The 20,216-nt window shown below is 39.6% G+C and overlaps 1 protein-coding gene across 4 annotated transcripts in view; it reads right to left on the reverse strand.

The window, feature by feature from the left end:
* The window catches only part of apbb1 (amyloid beta (A4) precursor protein-binding, family B, member 1 (Fe65)), a 157,779-nt gene that overhangs the window by 117,205 nt on the left and 20,358 nt on the right, over positions 1-20,216 (reverse strand). The window contains exon 2 of one of the 4 annotated variants that reach the window (XM_077243453.1): positions 9,243-9,310. The exons of the other annotated variants lie outside the window; for them this stretch is intronic. The gene's annotated coding sequence lies outside the window, so the exon portion shown is untranslated. The remainder of the gene's footprint in view (positions 1-9,242; positions 9,311-20,216) is intronic. 4 annotated transcript variants of the gene reach the window in all.

The raw sequence follows: 20,216 nt of genomic DNA on the forward strand, positions 1-20,216 counted from the left end.
GTAGTTATGCAGTCGCGGTATCGTAGGCTACGTTATCCAAGCGTTGGCAAAGGTGCATTATCGCCACCAACTGGGCTGGAGAGTCTATTATTCAAGCTTTCAACGGAAGAATGTCCAGTTGTGAGGTGTTTGAAATAATAGGTCCACAGTTTTACAAATGAAAGGTAAAACACCTGTTGGAAAGCATCTTTTGCAGCGACTTTTGTTTGAGCATATCAGTGAACACCCCAAACCACTCGGTGAGTTTCATGTCTTTGTAAACTAAAGTGTTATGAATGATTCTTCCAGTGCCCCTATGAAACCATTGTCGAGGTGGGGGGGTGCTAATACAGAAACCGAAAATTCTTGGGACAGCAGCATTTGACCAAATTTCAATTTTAACTGTTCTATTTCATCAGAAACTATCTTAAAACAGGCCTTTAAGTGTAAAATACCGAACTTGTCCTTTAAGGCTGATAATGAACGGAAAGAAATGTACCGTTCCATGCCCTGCGACAAGAACGTTCTGAGGTTCAGGCAAGTCCTAGTGTTGCGCCCTCTGAGTCTAATCATAGGGGGGCGGCATCTAACATTTGCCCAAGGTCTTCCTCCAATGGTAATTCAGTGGTGACAGAAAGGTTCATTTATGTCCCTAGGAAAAGGAAATGTCCTGCTTTTAGACGCCACACCGGAATTTCTTTGGTTGATTGGCTAGAGGAAGTGAAGGCCAGTATGCGTATTCGCCATTTATCTACTTTTGACAAAGCACACTTCCTGTATGACCATTTAGAGGGAGAAGCTAGGGAGGAAATAAAATTTAGGCTCAGTGAAGACCAGGAAGATCCAGATAAAGTTATTCAAATACTTACTGAGCTGTACGGCTGCCCGGATGCATATATTGTTTTGCAGGAGAATTTCTTCTCTCGACGACAACTAGAGGGGGAGACGCTTCAGGAATTTCCACACGCTCTTTTTGGTTTGATGTCAAAAGTAATAAAAAATGCTCCAAATAGTATGCCCAATTCTGATGTTCTTTTGCGTGACCAATTTGTTGAGTATGTGTTGGACTCTGCCCTTCGAAGGGAATTAAAACAGTTAGTACTCCAAAACACTAGGGCTACCTTACTTGATGTTAGGGAGGAAGCCATTAGATGGGAACGGGAGGGCAAATTGAGGGGTACTAGGGATCGTAGTTTTTCAACCTCTTCTACTTATGGGCTGCAGCATGCGGCTTATGGGTCAGCGCCAACTTCGACAAGCTCTGAATTATCAGATCTAAAAGAGATGCTCAAAAACAGGCATGTGATTGGCTAAGGACAAAAAAGCAGGAAAATATACTGAGACCCCCCCCACCCCCCACACGCCGATCAAACTGGTGGTGGATTTATATGAATAGTAAAGTACGACCCATAAAAACTTATTTGAACAAAAAATACATTTTAATTTGTTTTACAGCTAGATACATGCAACTTGTTTTTGTACAATATGACAAATGACAACTTATTTGGTGGATGTGTCGCAGTGGAAATCAAAGCCAAGTGTCTAATACACTGCGCCATCAACACCATTCTATAATAATAGTAGTAATAATAATTATAACAACAACAATGACAATAACTTATTTGAGCAATGTTGCTGGGCAAGAAGCTAGCAAAAAGTTGCCCTTGTGTATCATCAGCTTTAAAGAGTGCTGCTCTAGCTGTGTAGTCTAACCTTAAAGTTATTAGATTATTTTTAATGAATAAGAGACAGCAGTAAAGGTTGTCGCCTGTTTAAGACCTGGACCATCCACTGATAAAGAAACAGTTATATTATTCAAGAAACTCAGATCAAACAGCCAGATCAGTCTTTGTCTATTGATAAACTATAGGAATAAGATTAAGTTCAAGACACTTCAACTCTGATGTGGGTTAGACGAAAGTGACCGCGACAGTTTCATGGGATCGCGCCCAGTAGTACACATAATACGCTGCCATGGTTACCATCCATAGAGCACCTTGCGTTGGCTCGAGGAGCGTTTGTCTGCCTGTCGGTAAATATATGAGGTAGCGCTGACAACGAAACCACTGTAGCGCGAGAGCGACTGAGGTACGAAATTGAGCAGGTGAACAAGCTGAACGCAAATATGTCCTTGTTGATACTTGGAAAGGAAGGAAAAAATCTGTACGCACGTCAGCCTGTAGATGTCCTCATATCCTCTCCTTTTCACTCCGGCATAGAGCTTAGATTGGGACCAAAAAAAATCAAGCCCGACCCGACCCGAACCCGTGCACGTTGTGTACGAGCCCGGCCCGACACATTAACTGTAATTATGAGCCCGAACCCAATTTAAACCCGACCATTTTTTAATACATCGGTCATTATAACTGACGCTCTCAACTACTTTCTATGTTACTTTCTCCCGCCCGCAACGTTTGTTTTGTCCCGCTCCCGCCCGCAAAAGCCCGCAAATAGACTTTTTCTGTACCTCCAAATACTTTCAAGTTAGCCTACGTGTCACCATCATACACATCAGCATAAATGCTCCTGATAAATTATTTGTTATTAAAGCATTAACACACAAACCACTGTTATAACATAAAAGCAAGCGGGCTACTGCATGCATGGTTTGGCATGACTGAATGCGCACAAAGTGCGCTCCCTTAATAATTCCTAAAAAGCTGACATCAGTTCATTGCGATCTCAAACATCTCTGTTATTATCAATGATTGCTGTTCCTGATCCTGATCGATTGCTCCTGTCTGCCTAGCTGCCTTCTGTGTTTTGTTTGCTTCGAGGCTGTAAGCTCTGTCTAAGCCTCGTATTAGCTTTGTATTTCTTTCTGTTTTGAACCATCATTTACTACCATTTCTAGTTGTTTACTACTAAATACAGCTTAGACAACATCTCAGATTAACCTGGCATCGCTAGCTTCCGTTATTGTTAGAACAACACGCTAGTAACTCGCTAGCCTGTTAACGCGCCACCCGTGCGCTCAGTTATTTATTTTTCTCTCACGCGCCCTTGCCTCTGAGTTCATAAAAAGCCCAGGTGAGTAAGAATCAGTCAACAAACACGGTGAGTAATGTCTTGTCCTGTTATTGTCACCTGCACTTCATGTTACATGTTTAGCATAGCCTTCCCCGTCGGCAATATAGGGTTTATATGTGATAAATGCAAGGAAACAGTCAGGCTGACGGAGAAGATTTCAGAATTTGAAACACGCATCCAAACTTTAATTGAGGATAGTAAGTGTGCTAGAGCCTTAGATTCTACTTTGGATGCGCCTAGCATAGTGAACTCTTTACATGATTCGGTTCCGGCTGAATTATTGCCTGTGCAGCCAGGCAGATGGGTGACAGTGAGGGATCGCTCTAGTCACGGATCAAAAAACCACTCTTCCGTTCCGATTACCACAACAAATCGATTTGCCCCACTCAGTGAAACACCCACTGAGAATTCTGTTGATTGTGCCCTGGTAATTGGCGATTCTATTACACGGAACGTGAAAATAGGGACACCAGCCAACATAGTCACATGTTTGCCGGGAGCCAGAGCGCCTGACATCAAAGCAAATTTAAAAGTGCTGGCTAATGCTAATCGTAAATTCTCTAAGATTGTTTTTCACGTCGGCACTAATGATGTTCGACTCCGCCAGTCGGAGATCACCAAAATTAATATTAAATAGGTGTTTGAACTCGCAAGTACGATGTCAGGCACTGTAATTTGCTCTAGCCCCCTTCCTGTTCAAAGAAGTGATGAGATAGTTAGCAGATTGTCATCACTCAATGGCTGGCTGTCTAAGTGGTGTCCGCAAAATAATATAGAATTCATAGACAATTGGAAAAGTTTTTGGGGCAAACCGGACCTGTTGAAAAGAGATGGTATTCATCCCTCCTGGGATGGTGCTGCTTTTCTCTCTAGTAATTTGGCTCATAGTCTTAGAGACAAAACATGACAATCTGGGGCTCAGGTCAGGAAGCAGACAAACTGGCTAAACCGACCGTCTGCTAGCGGCCTCGCGTCACCAAGGTCAGATAAATCCCATCACATAGAGGCTCTTTCACCTAGATATCATCATATAGAGACTGTGTCTGTTCCCCGAATTTGGAAATCCATAAAACGTCCAAACCGATCTAAGGTTAAAAATGTAATTGATATTCAACAAATAAAAAATAGATATAATACAGATGAGCAAACGATAAAGCTTGGGTTGCTGAATATTCGATCCCTTACTTCAAAAGCACTCATAGTTAATGATATGATTTCAGATTATAACCTAGGTGTGCTGTGTATGACAGAAACCTGGCTAAAACCAGACAATTACATTACTTTAAATGAGTCCACCCCTCATGATTACTCTTATAAACATGAACCTCGCCTGAAAGGCAAAGGGGGAGGTGTTGCTGTAATTTATAGTAATATTTTCAAAACCACTAAAAAATCTAGTTTAAAATATATTTCTTTTGAAGTGTTGGTGCTTAATGTAAAAATATATAATGTAAACGATAAATCAAGTTTGAGAATTCTGCTGGCAACTGTATACAGACCACCAGGGCACCATAAAGATTTTATCAAAGAATTTGCTGACTTTCTATCAGAATTAGTATTGACTGCAGATAAAGTCCTAATTGTTGGTGATTTTAATATACATGTAGATAATGGAAAAGATGCAATGGGATTGGCATTTAAAGAAATTCTTAACTCTATTGGAGTTAGACAACACGTGTCAGGACCTACTCATTGTCGTAATCATACTCTAGATCTAATATTATCACATGGAATCAATGTTGATGCTGTTGAAATTCTGCAGCAGAGCGACGACATCTCAGATCATTATCTAGTCTCATGTAAATTACATTTAGCCAAGGCTGCAAAGCCAACTCCGTGTCACAAGTATGTTAGACCTATCACTTCTGCCACTAAAGATTGCTTTATCAATAATTCTCTTCCTAATCAGTTTCATCGTCTCAGCATCCCAGATAGCTTAGAAGAAATTGATATTGCAACAGAAACTTTTAACACTCTTCTTTCCAGCACTTTAGATACAGTTGCTCCGTTGCGCTTAAAGAAGATTAAAGAAAATAGTCCAACACCGTGGTACAACGAGCACACCCGGGCCCTTAAGAGAGAAGCCAGAAAAATGGAGCGCAACTGGAAGAAAACAAAACTAGAGGTATTTCGGATTTCATGGAAGGAGAGCTCGATTGCTTACAGAGAGGCTTTAAAAGCTGCTAGATCTGCTTATTTTTCAACCCTATTAAAAGTAAATAAACATAATCCAAGGTATTTATTTGAAAAAGTGGCTACACTAACGAAAAAGAAAGCTTCAAGCCCAGAAGTTTCCAAGAAACACAGCAGTAATGACTTTATGAACTTCTTCACTTATAAGATTGATAATATTAGGGACAAAATTATAACTATGCAACCGTCTACTACAGTATCACATCAGGGAGTGCATTATAGTCTCCCTGAGGTAAAATTTGATTCATTTGTTGCCATAGGAGAGGAAGAATTTTGCAAACTCGTTAATTCATCTAAATCGACAACATGTATGTTAGACCCTATACCGACTAAACTACTGAAAGAGATGCTTCCAGAAGTCATAGATCCTCTTCTTAACATCATTAATTCATCTTTGTCTCTAGGATACGTACCAAAAACCTTTAAGCTGGCTATGATTAAACCGCTTGTTAAAAAAACGCAACTTGATCCTACAGAATTAATCAATTACAGGCCGATCTCAAATCTACCTTTTCTGTCAAAGATACTAGAAAAGGCAGTATCCTCACAACTGTGTTCCTTTCTTAAAAGAAATTGTATCTGCGAGGATTTCCAGTCAGGATTTAGACCGCACCATAGCACTGAGACAGCTCTCATTAGAGTCACAAATGATTTGCTCTTATCATCCGATCGTGGTTGTATCTCTCTATTAATGTTACTTGATCTTAGTGCTGCATTTGACACCATTGACCACAACATTCTCTTAAATAGACTAGAAAACTATGTTGGCATTAGTGGAATTGCATTAGCATGGTTTAAATCATATTTATCTGACCGCTATCAGTTTGTAGCAGTAAATGAAGAGATGTCTTATCGATCACAAGTTCAGTATGGCATACCACAAGGCTCAGTACTAGGACCGCTGCTGTTCACTCTGTACATGCTACCTTTAGGAGATATCATTAGGAAAAATGGAATTAGCTTTCACTGTTATGCTGATGATACTCAGCTCTATATTTCTTCCAAACCTAACGAAACTCACCAATTCACAAAATTATCGGAATGCATAGTTGATATCAAAAATTGGATGACTAGTAATTTCCTACTACTAAATTCTGAAAAAACAGAGATTCTAATTATTGGACAAAAAACTTCCACACGTAATAACCTAGAATACCGTCTAACACTTGATGGCTGCTCTGTTAAGTCTTCGTCGTCAGTTAGGAACCTGGGTGTGCTCTTTGATACCAATCTTTCATTTGAAAGTCACGTGTCTAGTGTCTGTAAAACCGCATTTTTCCATCTTAAAAATATATCTAAATTACGTCATATGCTCTCATTGACAAATGCTGAACAACTAGTTCATGCGTTCGTGACATCAAGGCTAGATTATTGTAATGCTCTACTGGGTGGTTGCCCTGCACGCTTAATAAATAAACTACAGCTAGTTCAAAACGCAGCCGCTAGAGTTCTTACCAGAACCAGGAAGTACGACCATATTAGCCCGGTTCTGTCAACACTGCATTGGCTCCCTATTAAACATCGTATAAATTTTAAAATATTGCTGATTACTTATAAAGCACTAAATGGTTTAGCTCCCCAGTACTTGAGCGAGCTCTTAACACATTATAGTCCTTCACGTCTATTGCGATCTCAAAACTCCGGCCAGTTGATAATACCTAGAATATATAAATCGACTGCTGGCGGTAGATCCTTTTCCTATTTACCACCAAAACTTTGGAACAATCTTCCTAACATTGTCCGGGAAGCAGACACAGTCTGTCAGTTCAAAGCTAGACTAAAAACACATCTCTTTGACCTAGCATTCACATAACACTCTATAGCCTTCTATAATTCAATATTAGGCTGCTTAGATTAGGTCAGCCGGAACTGGGAACACTTCCCTTAAATCCTGATGTACTCATTACATCATAAGAAGAATGACATCTACGCTAATTTTAGTGTCTTTGTTTATCCCGAGGTTTTCCCGCAGCCTGCTGGATCCAGGCCGTTTCCAGATCTGACGAAGGACTTTCGCCTGGACCTGATGACAATGCAGTGCTGAAGTGCCAACTAGCCTCTCCCTATGGAGGATCCCTATACCACTCTACAGATAAAGCGTTGTGGAATTTTTCGGTTCGCGTACCTACCCAAAGTGATAAGATAAAATAAAAATTCTGCATCAAAATTTATAGACAAGTAGTTTGTTTAGGCATGGTTTGTAAGGAATTACAAACCTGTGCACATATATTCAAACACAGATAACTATAGAATCAATTCTTAATGCGCATGTGAACGCCATCAGCGTCTATCACAGGTTCACGTTTAAAGTCTGTTTAGAGAGAACGGTGTCGTCTTAGCGGCCCCTAATTTAATAACAAATGATCATTTAAACGGAAGTGAATCAATCAAAACTAACTTTAGCTGGAAAAAACATTTTTCAAGAGCCACTATAAAACCAAACCAATCTCGGTTACCTTAAATTATATGTTTATCTTTGTAAAGCTGCTTTGAAACAATTTACATTGTTAAAAGCGCTATATAAATGAGGATGACTTGACTTGAAGCTGACTGCACAATGAATTTTTCATAATATACTAGTGGTGGGCCGTTATCGGTGTTAACGTGCTGCGTTAACGTGAGACTCTTATCGGGCGATAAAAAAAATATCGCCGTTAATCTATTCTCAAAGTTGGGTTGGGATCATAAAATAGCTTTTTCTAATATCGTTTTATTTTTGCGCAAATCGCGCAGCAGGGTATTTTCCTGTCAGGGACACGAGGTGTATACTTTTACATGTTACGTTGGGCGACGTTCCTCTCGTTACTTCACATGTTGTTAAATGAGTTTATTCCAAGCGCGCTGGTTCTTTTTCAGGGCTCGCAAAATTTGAAAATCGCTGGTAGCTCTTCGGGCAGGCACTCTTCAGATTTTGGTAGCCCGAAATGGATTTTACTAGCCCAAATAAAAAGACAATTTTTAATGTAGAAAATTGGTTAGGAGTCAAACATCAATCAAAAACTTTTTCAAAACACAAATATCAACAATAGGATATAAAATAATCAAATTAGAATCATCAATACAAATATGCATCTGGTTCTAACTGAACTGAAATTTGTGTGACCAGTTTGGAACATGAATCAGTCTGTGGCTCAGCCCCCAATGAGGTTATGACTAAAAAAGTTAACACTTTTGTTTTGTGTCTAATGCTCACTATTTACTAGTTTCATTAACATGCAGATGGCAGGCTTTTATAATTACTGAGGTCCCGGATGTGAGGTAGGCTAGTTAGGGGGGTTCGAGTAAATTTTTATTTCTCTGATCTACATATCCTAAAAAATTGGATAACAATAACTTTAAAAATATGTCATGCAGCTGATTATTTTCCTTATTTCAGTGAAGAAAGTAAACATAGGGTCAACTGATAGGTTGATTTATGAATAATTTTCTCAGAAGCGTCCATTTACTGAAAGCTACTAGGAAAGCTAGGTAGCCTAACTAAGTTTATTAAATTCATTCACAATATACACATTCATTATTGATCGTATTCCTGACACAGGGCCGTAGACAGGGCTTTATTATCAAAGAGGTCCTAAATTTAAGGTTGTCAGGGGGTTCAAATTTTTTATTTCTCTGATGTGTGCATTTCAAGACATTTGAAGGCCAAAAAAGGATAAGAAATAGCTTTAAAACCATGTCAGTGGCAGTAGATTGTCAATACCTGCTCTCTCTTCTCCATCACTCTTTCTTTTTCTCTCAGTCTCTTCATGTTGCCCTGTCTCTTCCCCTCAGAAAAATGAACTTTTTCAATTTACTGAAGGCTACAAATTGTATTATATTAATTCTCAACATGTACACATTCATTATTAATCTTGTGCACAACATGATGCAAACGGCTTTGTTAATGTTTCCTCCACCTCACAATGACAGTAAACTAATTATAACATTACATGAATCACGTTACATAAGCCTATTAGTTTGCCTGATTATTTTTGTCATTCGTTTAACATTTATGACCTCAAAAAACTGTCAAATATGAAATGTTTAGTTTAGCTACTTACATCTTATCTCGCACTTGACCATAAACTGAAGCGTCAGTCACTCTGCTAAAATTCGCGCTCAGCAGCTTCTGTGAAATAAAGCCCGCCAATTTGATTGGTCATCTCAAATATTCTGACATTGACGAGCAGTGACAGACCAATGAGGCTAAGATGAACACACACACACACTCACACACCCCCTGTCCTCTTTTTCTGATGTGCACTCTGCTCGCGCCACGATAGCACTATTATTACGCCACGATAGCACTACTAAAAAGTATGACATTATCCGTTGGACATATACATTAATTTATAGGCTACAAAAAAAAACGCTTCAGAGCGTCGGCGCACTGGCAAAGGTTAACAGGTTCAATAAGTTACCATTGTGTACAGTTTATGAAATGAACACCCGCCATCCCGCGGTAATGTGTGTGTATTGCGCAGGGGCATAGTCACACGAATAGTTTACATTGATTGGAACTAATTTGTTTAAAAAGGAGGAGGCTATTGCCGGTAAAGGCAGGTTCACATAAAATCATTATGACATATGACATTATTTTTTGATCTAACGAGCATCTGGTTTGGCGATGCAAAAACGGACTCTAGCTAAGTCGTGCTTATTGTTTTTTTCTTCTTCCAATTAGCCTACTATGTTAAAAAAAACGACGAAAACATGTTACTTGTTCAATTAATAAACAGTTTGTTTGATGACAAATCGCTAAAGATGAAATTGGCCTCCCTTTCTGTCATTGTAATTGTGCGTTTTATTTATTTATTTTATTTTATAATTTTTTCGATATTCGACTTTTGCTCCTCTATTGTCGAATGGCATTTTTGGCAGAAATTCACATCCCTACGCGAGGCGAACTATTCTCAAAGACTTACTTTTAGTCATTTTTTGGGTAGCACACATATTCTGAATGCCTTCGGCAGAATTCAAATGAGTCATTTTAATCTAGATTAATCTAGATTAATTCCAAGATTCCAGTGAGATTAATCTAGATTAAAAAAATTAATCTATGCCCACCTCTATTTTATACACACTGTGTTTGTTATAATTACAGGGTTTGCCAGCATACAGAATTCAGCTCTGAACAAAAAGTCCGTTTTGAGCAGTGAGGGGAGTCTATCTTAAATGCTTCTGATTGGCCATTGCGTTCAAGAAATCAGCAATTATGTCTGTGATTGGCTACATCACTCAACGCTGCAAACATGTTATAAAAAGAAACTTTGGCCTGTAAATCATTTCTATTTTGTTTTAGTTGTACTTGTTGCTTTTCTGCAACAGATGAATAAAAATGTATTAATTTTTATACAATTTATTCATAGATATTTCTAGTTTGCAGGAGTCCCGCGAATCGTTTTATTCTCCAGCAACCCGCACACACAGAGTGAGTGCATTACCAGCCGCGCCAGCTGTCGCACTCGGCCATCAAATCTAGTCCTGCGCCGCACTCTTTTGCGTTGGGAGTGCAAGTCTCTAGATCAAAGGCCCGGCCTTTTTTTTCAGATCGGAAAATTCGGAAAAATCACAGCCCTGCAAAAAGCAGCAAGAAGGGCTTGATCAGTTAACCCGTAATGTGACTTCGCTTTATAATGCCCCAAGAAGTCTCCCTTTTACATCAAGTACCTTTAATAGGAGTTCAGTGATCTGTAGGAAGTGCCAACAGCCTGGCCATTTTGCCCTTGAATGTAGTTCTCAAAGTTTGTCATCGAGGGTTAATCCCTCTCCCTCACGTCACCCTCAGCCAGAAGTCCCAAGGCCCCAGCCCTGTTACCTTTCTGGAAAACTAGAACTTTCTGTGCTCCCGAGCCACAGATCAGAAGGGTACGTGATTGGCTCAGATGCTGCTTTTCCCGATGTAGAGCACACGGCCCCCTTATTGTCACCATGCCCCCACGTGACTGTTAGTGTTGGTGGGGTGTTAGTCCCCTGTTTGTTAGACACTGGCTCAATGATGTCGACGGTGGCTGAAAGTTTTAATCTGCAGAACTTTGAGCCGTGGGGTTTGTAAAAACTTCACTCCTGTCATTGGTTGCAGGCTCTTAAGGCTGCCAATGGCTTAGATATTCCATATATAGGCTATTTAGAAATGGATGTGGAAAAGTAAGTTACTCTTTGGTAAAGTAATTCCTAAATGTGGCGTGCTCATAGTTAAAGATTCACAAGGTACTACTACTCAGGTCTCCGGTATTTTGGGCATAAATGTTATTTGAGAATGTTATCACGAATTATTTGGGCAATATGGGCTGACTCTCTTTGAACCCGCTTTAGTGCAGCATGTCCCTAATCCAGCATTCCCCTAATCCTTGGCAACAAGCCCTACAGAAGTGCCATCAAGTTCATGCCCCTTCGGATTCTTCAGCCCGAGTTCGAGTTCGAGGAGGCAGGTGTATTTGTGTACCAGACGGCACCATGAAGTTTATTTCGGCTACTTGTTATCAGCACCATACTGGATTGACTGTAGTATTTGAGCCTTCTAGTGGTGGGTTAGCAGCTGGTTTTCTGGCTACCACTGCCATTGTTAAGGTAGTTCGTGGACAGGTTTATTTTCCAGTTATTAACGTAGGAGTAGTGGATGTTAACCTCTATGCACGAACCGTTCTTGGTACCATTAGTCTAGTAAATGTGGTGAGTTTACCCCAAGGTGTAGAGGATTTTCCCTTGAGTGTGCAGGCCACAGTTTCTTCCCAGATGACTGTAGGTCCCATACAAGACAAGATAGATTCTGTTGATCTGTCTCCGATGACCCCTGAAGAACAGTGTGAGGTCAGGGCTTTACTATCCAAGTACTCTTCTGTGTTTTCAGCACATGACAGCGATTTGGGCTGTACTACTTTGATCACACATGACATTCCCTTGATTGATGAGGTTCCAGTTAGGCAGCGTTACAAACGTATTCCTACCTCAGAATATGCAGCCGTTCAGGCTCATATTAATCAGTTGCTGGAAACGCAAATTATAAGAGAAAGTAGTAGCCCCTATTCTTCTCCCATTGTCCTGGTGAAGAAAAAGGATGGTAGCCAGTGAATGTGTGTTGACACTCTACAGATAAAGCGTTGTGGAATTTTTCGGTTCGCGTACCTACTTCAAAGTGATAAAATAAAATTCTTCATCAAATTTATAGGCAAGACAAGTAGTTTGTTTAGGCATGGTAAATTAGGGAATTATAATAGGCAATTACAAACCTGCGCACATATATTCAAACGCACATAACTATAGAATCAATTCTTAATGCGCATGTGAACGCCATCAGCGTATATAACAGGTCCGCGTTTCGTTTTCGTCTTAGCGGCCCCTAATTTAATAAAAAATGACCATTTCGATGGAAGTGAATCAAAACTAACTTTAGGTGGAAATAACATTATTCAAGAACCACTATAAAACCAAACCAATCTCTGTTACCTTAAATTTTATGTTTATCTCTGTAAAAAACTGCTTTGAAACAATCTACATTGTTAAAAGCGCTATATAAATGAGGATCACTTGACTATTGTCAACTTAACAGTAAGACCAGAAAAGATTTGTTTCCATTACCTAGAATTGAGGAACCTTTGGATGCTCTTGCACGTGCCAGGTGGTTCACTTCAATGGATCTTGCTAGTGGCTACAATCAGGTCCCTGTGGCTGAGAAGGACAGGATGAAGACTGCCTTCTGCACATCTTTTGGGTTTTATGAGTGTAATAGGATGGCCTTCGGCCTGTGCAATGCACCTAGCATATTTCAGAGACTGATAGAGCGCATGTTTGGTTCGCAGTGTCAGCAGAGCTTTGATACCCTGAAGCAACGGTTGGTGAGTGCTCCCCTGTTGGCTTATGCTGACTTCTCCTTGCCATTTATCTTAAAAGTGGATGCCAGTTATAGCGGATTGGGAGCAGTCCTGTCGCAGGAACGGGGGGGGGGGAAGTTCGACCAGTAGCCTATGCTAGTCGTGGTTTAAGGCCTTCGGAGAGGAACATGTCCAATTATAGTTCCATGAAACTTGAATTTCTTGCCCTTAAAGGGTTAGTTCATTCAAAAATTAAAATTCTGTCAGTATTTACTCACCCTCATGTTATTCCAACCCCTTAATGGTGCGTTCACACCGGACGCGAATAGCGCGTCAGGCGCGAGTGATTTCAATGTTAAGTCAATGCAAAGACGCGTTACGCGCGTAAAAAATTCCTGCGGCGCGAATGAGGCGTAGAGCGCGGCGCGGTAGACGCGAATTCGCCTCATTCGCGCGTCAAGTTCGCGCGAATGGCGCGAATTAAGCGGCTGGCGCGTTAAGCGCGTTACGCGCGAATGATTTAGTTAGTGCTATTTGTGCATTCACGCGTTTGACGCGAATTCGCGTCTGCCGCCCGAGTTGAAAAATCTGAACTTCTGCGTCAATTCGCGCCGCGTTAACCAATCCGGAGCCTAGCTGCATGCTGCTGTCATGTGGTGAAGTATCTGGAGGCTTCAATAAATTATTTTGTAATATGACTGGTTCTAATGCACAACAGAGCAAATATTTTATCACATAAAACTTGATTTCGATATATGAGACATATTTATTTTGTATTGAATGCTATTTATTCCATATCTAGATATATGAAATATTATTAATGTAAAGACAACCAACATACTGCATAAGTTCGTGTCTGGACAGTGTTGTTCGAGAGAGAGAGAAAAATCACAGGACAGATTAATCACTTTTGGAGGCTGGCTCCATTTATCATCAAAACAAAAATAAATGACAGATTAGGTGGATGAGGGCGAGGGTGCTCCTCGCTCCGATGCGGGACAACAGGTCATCAAGCTGGGCGCGGGACAGGCGGAAGTACCGCTGAAAGCCGCCGTCATCCAGGCGCAGCTCCTGCAGCGAGCCAATGGTGAAACTCGCCACACTGGGTTCGCCTTCGAAGGGTCTGATGGACACAAATACAGCGACGATTACCCCTACGCCGCCGTTCTGCTCTCCAGAGCAAATACAGAGGGGTGACTCTCCGATGAATGCTCGATCAACATAAAAAAGATGGCCGCCAACGGGTTTCGATTCTGACGCGCGTGACGCGCGTAAATTTCGCTTCAAACTTTTGTTTTTACGCGCGAATTAACACAAAGTGGTCAAGCGTCAAACTAGACGCGGTAGACGCGAATTTGACGCGCTATTCGCGTCCGGTGTGAACGCACAGTAAGACCTTCGTTCATCTTCGGAACACGAATTAAGATATGTTTGATGAAATCTAAGAGCTGGATCATTCCTCCATACTAGTCCACAGGCTTCTTCAGGGATTGAACTTGCCGGCCTCGAAAAGTTAAAGACATCATTAAAATAGTCCAAGTGACTACAGTGGCTCAATCTTAAGTTTATCAGACGACGAGAACACTTTTTGTGCGCAAAAACCCCCAAAAATAACGACTATTTCAACTATTCATTTCCTTCTCTCTGGGCCTCAAGTCAGGTTACTAGTTTAACCCTCTGAGGTCTAAGGTGTTTTTGGAGTCTTTGAGATGTTTTGACATGCCCTGACATTTATTCTTTTTTCAGTTGCTTATAAACATATTAATTGCAAAGGTGTAATTACACTCTATTTAGCACAAACAGGGCTAACAAAATATGTGAGGAAAATGTATGTACATGTTTGCATTTTTGAGAGAATATTGTTTATGCATGGTTATTGAAAACTAAAACTTAAAGTGTCTGAAATAAGGCCACAAAACATACTAAATATGTGTCCACAAGACGTTTGACTAATGGGCGTTGTTGCCAAGAGTTTTTGCTTCAAAATGATCTGAAAATCATCCTGCCTAATCATTTACACAAAACAATACATTGATTTAAATTTTATAAGACACCTTTTGTTTGGAAAGGCAATGGGTCTCATTCATGAAACATTCCTAAATATAAGAGTAAATATGCGAGTGATTTGCGCAAATTCACAAATACTTCGTAAACGTCAGATGTGATAGTGAAGTGTGTGTGTGTTAATGAATTCCAATCAGTCGTAAATGGGATGCACGTTAGGGCTGGATGATTAATCGAAAAATAATCGAAACCGAAATTCAGAGCCTAGAACCGACGTAATTTTACCATGTCGTTATTTTGTTTTTTTAATCCTATTAATATTTCCGCCCACTGTGTGTTAATGTACTTTCCCCTTAAAACATTTTACCGCGTGTGTAGTCACGTAACTCCGCCCCGTCCAGTCTGCGACATTGAAGCAACATGAGCCCCTTTCACACAGCGCGTTGATCCCGGGAAATTGCCAGAACAAACACCTTCTGTGAACGCAAACACGAACCGGGATTGATGCCAGGCTGGGGACATAGTAACATTGACGCGTTCAGTCCCGGAACGCGCGCGGTGTACACAAAAGCCATAATCAATGCAGTGTCGTAATGATGGCGCTAAGCCGGGATCGTTCGCCAGCGTGAAACGGTTCGTAATGCGCTAGTTTATGATCGAATCAGAGAAAAAAAAATGCACAAGCGTGGCTTCTCGAGAGAAATCACAGCTCATAAGCAAATTATAGACGCCGCTGGGATAGGCAACAGGAGCCGCTTGTACCAAAGAAACACGCGAAAAAAGAGAGAGACTGACAAACGGCCAGCAACAAGTGCCTCCACTCAACAAAGCAGGTTTCAATAACACAAGCATTTACAAATGCTACACAATATGAAAAGGATTAGTTTTTTTAGTTTTATGCAAGTTATATTTTACTTTTAAGATGGCAATATTTACAATAATTTATTTTGTTTACAAAGATAACTATTTTCTACATTTTTAGGAAACTTTCTTTTTACATTAAAACTTAATTACTTTTTTATAAGATGTTTTTATTTCAAGCATTGTATGCTTTGTTTGATTCAATTGTTTGAAATATTTAATAAGTAAGCATTAAAAGCTATCTGTGTGTTTCCTTATTTTAGAATCACAAAGATAGGATTATGCATTCTTTTATTAAAAAAAATAACCGTGAATATTTACAGTATAAGCCTTGCCAGTGACACATGAGAAATAATTTATTTTAAATAATCGTTCAATAATCGTAATCGAGGTAACTTGTTTGATTAATCGCGATTATGATTTTAGCCAAAATCGTCCAGCCCTAATGCACGTGCACGTTCATTTTCAATTACCATAAATCCCGCTCATTAAATCCGACTGACAACTATATATGGGCATCATATTATGACGAAAAATTTCTCAGATGCAGAAATTGAAGTTTTATTATCAGAAGTTCATTCAAAACGCCACATTTTATTTTCAAGCGTACATAGTGGCGTATCGGGTCCTAAAAAAAAATGAAGCTTGGCAGCATATTACAGATGCAGTCAATGGAGTTTCATCTGTTAATCGAACATTCCCAGAAGTGAGAAGAAAATGGTTCGACATTAAGCTTGAGAGCAAAAAACGAATTATTCACTTCGGAAAAATCGTATTAAAACTGGAGAAGGACCATCATCGCAGATGCTATTACTGGCTCTCATAATAAGAAAAAACGTATGTAATTACTATATATAATATTTTTTCAAAATGCTGTGTAAATATGTACCCGATTAAGGTGAATTAAAATGCAGCCTTATTAATGAGCAAAACGTTCGGGTGTTAAGCGCTATTTACTCGTGGCTGGGAGCAGGTGTAGATTTCTTGCGTACCAACTAACATTTGGAAAATTCGAACATTTTAATGAATCCAAAAATTTACGCCAGAACCACTTTACACACGATTTACACAAAAATTCGTTCTGCTCATGTTTCATGAATGAGACCCAATATGCGTGGAGGCGTGTTCACACCTGAGAAGACAAAGGCCGGATAATGTGCCACATACATAATGAGCTGCATATTAATTAGCCTTTCACACAGGTGTGTCACAGGGTCCCAAAGAATGCAAGGAGTAATGCATGTAAGTATACATTTTATCATACGTATTAAAAAAGGTAAGGATTAATTGGTTTGAATATTGGAACAAACGCTAAATAACATCTTAGTTGATAATTCAATATACCTACTTTATTTTTGACAAAACATCCCATACTATAGTATATTTAACATATGAGCAGAAATTGGCGAACAAAAGCCTATTTAATGTGACAGTTAGGGCTGCACGATTAATCGTTAAAAGATCGCAATCTCGATTCAACCCCCCCATGCGATCTTAATCCTGCATTTCTACGATTCTGCCAATGATATTCAACGAGATAACGCGCTAAGGGTGGAATGGATCGCACTTCGGTTCTGCGGTTCGGCACGCATGTGATTCGCGGATTAACTAAAAAATATATATATGCTAAATATAACCATCATAGAGTGAAAGTTTATCATTTGGACGTGTATTGTCATGCCAATTTACACATTCAAACAATTTTAATCGCAGAAGAAGAGACGAAAACCCGGACTCGCGCGTTATCTGTGCGCACAGCCCCCAGCCACGCACACTCGAAGTGCAGAGAGAGAGAGAGAGAGAGACAGAGAGAGAGAGAGAGAGAGAGAGAGGCGCGTGTCAGACAGCGCTCGATTACAGAATTGATTCCTCTTTCGCGTTTCCTTGCGCTTGAACGGACACATAAACAAAAAATTGTCAAAATACCTGTCTAAATGGACGTCTCAACAACTATTCTCTCGTTTATGTCATTTTTTTCCAGGCTGTGCAGTCGGTCTTGAAGTGACAGCACACACTTAATATACATACACTGTTTTCTGTGTTATTGATATTAATAAAACAACAAAATACAGATTTAACAAAGATGAAACTATATTTAATTTATACAGTGAACAAATAGTGTTGTTTTACTTTTAGGCTTAATTTCTGTACCTGAATACTACTGTTAGACTTTGTAAACTTTGTTATTTAGTATTCATCTCTGCTTGTAATTTGTGTATTTGTTCTTATTTTATTAATGACTGTTCACTTGTTTTAAATAATGAGTGAACTTTATCAGTTAGGCTATTAGTTTTTAATGTAGCTATCGAAAAACTTCAAGTGAGCTTTAAGTAATAAATGAAAAGCAAGTTATATTATAAAACAAAGAAATAGACAAAGACAATTTTTTGTTACTCCTGCACTTTATTATACTGAATGACCTGTGTTTTTCGTTGTTGTTGTTTTTTTTGTACTTGAGTGCAGTAAATTTTGGTTGAAAAAATGAGAATCGTGTAAGAGAATCGTGATCTCAATTCCCATGGAGAAAAATCGTGATTCACATTTTAGCATGAATCGTGCAGCCCTAGTGACTGTAGTCTTTTTTTACAGTCAAAACTTTATAATCTATCCCAAACTAATCACAAAATCTTGTCTAAACATTCATATTTAGTCTGTAACATATCGTGTTTACAGTTTGTTGCTTATACAGACATTTTATTTCAACATATTTCAGTCTATTTTTACTCATCTTAGTAGGATAGCAATATAGTTTGGATGTGTTCATGTACATGTTTACTAATGTAGGTGCGAGAGTGAATGAACGGCACAGACACGCACTGTATAACTGTAGTAAACAACGCGCGCGCATCTGTGCTGTTCATTCATCATTTAGCCTACACACAGACATGCAATTCATATTTAAACAGTCTTTTTGCGGTTTACAGATATCGCGATTAGAACAAAGCACTTAAGAATAAATTACTTACTACATCAGCTGGATCCATTGCTCCTCGAAATGAAACTACCAGCACTTCTGGTACATTTTCCAGTATTATTAGATAGTATTATTCCTCACAGCGTAGGGATACGCCGTGTTCACAGCGGTAGTAAGATACTTACTAAACTTGATCTGTTTTATAATCCAGCTGGTGGGCGTTGGCATGTTTGAATGGCTTGCCTTAGATCATTTGCGCTTGAATACCGCGCGCTCTCCGTGGGCGTGGCACATTAACGCGTAATTAGGTATAATGAGCTGGAAAGAAAAAGACTGACATCTCTCTCTTTTCATACAGATTATATAAACTGAGAATATTTGTTTTTTATATAAATTAATTCATTTAAAAGAAGAGAGTTCAAGCTTCATTATGGAAAAACACTCGTGCCTGTATGACAAGTACAGAGTATTTTGAGTCTCTTTTGCACTGATAAGAAAAAAGCGAGACTGAGTGTTAACAGTGTACGCTTCTGTTGTTGTACGTCACACGCATCACCCACATGACCAGCGTCGGCCAATAGTGAGCCTACGTGTGACGTAGCTCTAAGCAATTACACTAGTTTAACTGACTAGAGGCCCAAAGAGAAGGAAATGAATAGTTGAAATAAAGTCGTTATTTATGTTTGTTTTTGCACACAAAAAGTATTCTCGTCGCTTGATAAACTTAATATTGAGCCACTGTAGTCACTTGGACTATTTTAACGATGTCTTTAATAACTTTTCGAGGCCGGCAAGTTTCAATCCCTGAAGAAACCTATGGATTAGTATGGAGGTATGATCAAGCTCTCAGATTTCATCAAAAATATCTTAATTTGTGTTCCGAAGATGAACGAAGGTCTTACGGGGTTGGAACAACATGAGGGTGAGTAAATACTTACAGAATTTTCATTTTGGGGTGAACTAGCCCTTTAAATGGGCAATGACTGAGAAATTTTGTGAGTATTTGCTTGGACACAAGTGTGTGGTCTACACTGATAATAATCCCCTGAGTTACCTCAATACCGCTAGACTTCGTGCTTTAGAACAAAGGTGGGCTGCCCAACTCGCCGCTTTTGACTCCAGCATCAGGTATCGTTTTGGACGGAGTAATCAGAATGCTCTTGCACTCTCCCGACAGCACCCTGCTGGACCTGTGCTGGAAGATATGATTCCTGGAAGTTCCCTGCCAGAGCCCCTCCAACAAGTCGCTTCTATCAGACCTTGTGATATTTCAGTTGGTGTGCAATGAATCTAAATATATGAAAGTTTAATTTTTATCATTACATTATGGAAAAGAATGAACTTTATCACAATATGCTAAATTTTTGAGAAGGACCTGTATACTTTTGGAAGTCCCGTCTCTGTCTTTGACGCAATCCGAACCAGCAGGGTCCTTTATATTGTTG

The sequence above is a fragment of the Siphateles boraxobius genome, unplaced genomic scaffold (assembly GCF_051911475.1).
Source record: "Siphateles boraxobius isolate OS27281-9 unplaced genomic scaffold, OSU_SipBor_1 25, whole genome shotgun sequence".
Classification (NCBI taxonomy): Eukaryota; Metazoa; Chordata; class Actinopteri; order Cypriniformes; family Leuciscidae; genus Siphateles; species Siphateles boraxobius.